Source organism: Anneissia japonica, unplaced genomic scaffold, assembly GCF_011630105.1.
Source record: "Anneissia japonica isolate Jap-2015-1 unplaced genomic scaffold, ASM1163010v1 scaffold288030_len866700_cov218, whole genome shotgun sequence".
In the NCBI taxonomy this organism is placed as follows: Eukaryota; Metazoa; Echinodermata; class Crinoidea; order Comatulida; family Comatulidae; genus Anneissia; species Anneissia japonica.
In genome coordinates, this window is record NW_022728334.1 from 659,846 (window position 1) to 663,310 (window position 3,465).

Sequence of the window (3,465 nt, forward strand, 5' to 3'; positions counted from 1 at the left end):
AACGTACAGGTAATAATAATAATAATAATAATTATTATTATTATTATTATCATTTCGGCATTACATGTAATTAACTTGGTCTAGCCTTGTAATCAAGAACCTGCCGATTACTATGCCTCCCTTAGGAAAATGCCACAGTGTGTACACAGCTGTCTCTTATACACATCTAGATGTGTATAAGAGACAGATATATATTTCTATGCAGTAACTTGCATATATGTGTAGCATACAAAAAAAAATACAAATTCAACATAAATAAATAACAAAATAAAAAGAATTACAATAACAATAATGATAATAAATTCATAATATCAGTTCATATATGTGTAGCCTACAAACAAAATACAAATTCAACAGAAATAAATAAGAAAATAAAAACAATTACAATAACCATAATAATAATAATATCAGTATATTGTATTTATATGCGGTTTTATATATCTTCACCGTTTTCACGAAGTGACACAGACTTCAAAAATCATATTTTTTCAATTTTTTTTTTTCTTTGACATTTTGATTATGTACATCAAACTTAACCTTTTCATCTGATTTTTAAGAGTGGAACTACACTAATTAGCTAATTAAGCTAATTAGCTGTTGCGCACAAACCGAGAAAAATGGATTTTTTTCATTTTCACAAACAGACACAAACTTTCATTGGGTTATTAAAAGACGCGTGTGTGGCATTGCAATCGTTGTTATCGCTAGGTAAGGACTGGCTTTGGCTAGGGCTAGATGTAAAAATTAGATTTCCCTAGCTTACCTAGGCATACCGGTACCCTTCTTGCAGTATAACTTGGGATAGGTCTATACATGTGCATCAAATGTGGAATTATTCATAAAAACATAATGATAAAAAAAGGATAAGCCAAGATTGTAGGCCTGTTTTCGCACTTGACTACAATGGTTAACACATAGCTAAAATACAGTTTGTGCAAGTTAGTGCCTTAACAACGGGTGCTCGTACAGCGCGTATCGCTTTCACAAAGAGACACAAACTTCACTCTACGTGTAAACAACATATGCTGTGTTTATTCTGATCGTTTTCACGAACAGACACAAACTTTTCACACTAATTAACAGGTTGATTATAGTTAAGAAAAGAAAAATAAATTACACATTTAAATTGTTTAATGCTTTATCCTTAAACATTTGTAAAAAAACTATTTAAAATTCTGTTATCGTGATAGTGAAATTTACGGATTTGTGAAGTAGTCCACTTCAAACGCTTTTTTATCAATTACTGTATCAAAATGTTTTCGTCAAAATTGAAGTTTGTGTCTCTTCGTGAAAACGGTGACGATATGTGTAGCATACAAAACAGAATACAAATTCAACGTAAATATGTAAAAAAATAAAAAGAATTACAATAACAATAATATAATAATAGTAATAATAAATTCATAATATCAGTTCATATTGTAGCATACAAAACAGAATAAAAATTCAACAGAAATAAATAAGAAAGTAAAAACAATTACAATAACTATAAAAATAATATCGGTATACTGTATTTACATGCAGTTCCATATATGTGTAGCATACAAAAAAATACAAATTCAACAGAAATAAATAACAAAATAAAAAGAATCACAGTAACAATAATAATAATAATAATAAATTCATAATATCAGTTCATATATGTGTAGCATACAAAACAGAATACAAATTCAACAGAAATAAATAAGAAAATAAAAAAAATATAATAAATTAATATCAGTTCAAATGGCTTCAGTAGGGACTGTGTCCACAAATGATTAGGCGTTCATGCAGGTGTAGGGACTGGGTCCGCAAATGAATAGGCATTTGTGGGGATAGGGACTGTGTCTGCAAATGAATAAGAGTTCGCGCCTGTAGGGACTGTGTCCACAAATGAATAGGCGTCCGCGCAGGTAGGGACTGTGTCTGCAACTTAATAGGCGTTCGCGCCGGTAGGGACTGTTTCTTATTATTTGGGTTAGGGTTGATGTCAGCACGCATTCGCACCAGTAGGGACTGTGTCCGCAAATGAATAGGTGTCTGCACCGGTAGGGACTGTGTCTGCAAGTGAATAGGCATTTGCGCCGGTAGGGACTGTGTCAGCAAGGCCCCATAAAAAAAATTATTAGTTAATCACCCTATCAAAGAATAAAAACTGATGAGGGAGGGAAGTTTTTTTTGTTTTTTTTTTTTGCTAACCCCACCCCATTTTACCGATGTTCACAAGTAAATCAATGGCATTGGTTAGGGACACATATATAAAAAGTCATAAGAAGGGAATGAAATTTATATTTTAAAAATATGTTTTTGTTGTACCAGTAAACATATTTGCAAGAAATCCTGAGCTTTTCAAGTGAAAAAAGATGGGAAAAAACCGGTTGAAATAAAAATATATGTTGATTTAAAAAAATTAAAAAATTCCCCTAAAAGTGATGAGGGAGGGGGTGATAAACTAATTTTTTTTTATGGGGTCTAACATGAAAAACAAAACTGATTTATTTTAAATATTCCGGATTATTGTGTGGGGTATTAGATATTCTAATACATGAAATAAAGAGGTCAGAATTCTTTGAATGGAATGCATGTACTTCGTCGAGGCGTTAAACACACAGAACAAAACAAAAAAAAAAGTAAAAAAATAAACCGTAAAGCAGACCACATCGTTTAACTTCTTTTCGTACTTTTACACCAAAGGTTTTACTGTGCGCGAAGCTTTACTTAATATCACCTATGATTTCACACATAGGCCTAACGAATGAAAACAGTATTATAAGAGATAAGAATAAGATAGGCCTATTTGTCTATCATTGATTTTTTTTTAAATGAACAACGTTATGAAACTACAGATGCCGGGCCGATTTTGGCTTATGTGGACTATATAATTTGACAGGTAATTTTAAAGCCAAAATCGGTCCGGTTTTGGCCCCGGACCAAATTTTTCCTGACAGGCCTACACAATAATAAACCCTCATTTATTTATTTTTTTAAATACCTGGAAATCTAGGCTTACCTGCGTACGTTAAGCCGTTTCTTGAATAGGCCTATGGTTCAACACATAAAGCTGTTGTCGTGGAAATTCCCAGTCCTGAATCTCCTGACGTCACCTACAAAGAGAATGAAAATTGTTTGGGACCTGTGGCAGGTCCCAAAAAAAGATTATGAGTGAGCCCTCTATTGTGTGATACATAGAGTAAGACCATAGATAATAGGTAGATGCTAAATACAACGGGTTCAGCCGAGGGGGCGTGGCTTCGTATGTTGACGTCATGGATAACTTTCGCTATGTTTTGTAATAATCTCATCGACAAAGTGTGGGCCCTGTCTGTAATCACACAGCATAGCAATCCGTACAACCATGGTACAACTAATTCCTTCATGGTACAACCAATGTAAGAAAAAATAAGTTGTCCCTGTGTGTTTTTCTTTCCAAAAATTAGGATGCCTGAAATATTATCAATTCATTGGGCCTACACAGAGTAAATAATA

At 33.0% G+C, this 3,465-nt stretch overlaps 1 protein-coding gene across 1 annotated transcript in view; it reads right to left on the minus strand.

The window, feature by feature from the left end:
* The window catches only part of LOC117114079 (RING finger protein nhl-1-like), a 7,416-nt gene extending 4,275 nt beyond the window's left edge, over window positions 1–3,141 (minus strand). The window contains exon 1 of the mRNA XM_033257619.1: window positions 2,990–3,141. The gene's annotated coding sequence lies outside the window, so the exon portion shown is untranslated. The remainder of the gene's footprint in view (window positions 1–2,989) is intronic.
* Window positions 3,142–3,465: the final 324 nt, after the last annotated feature.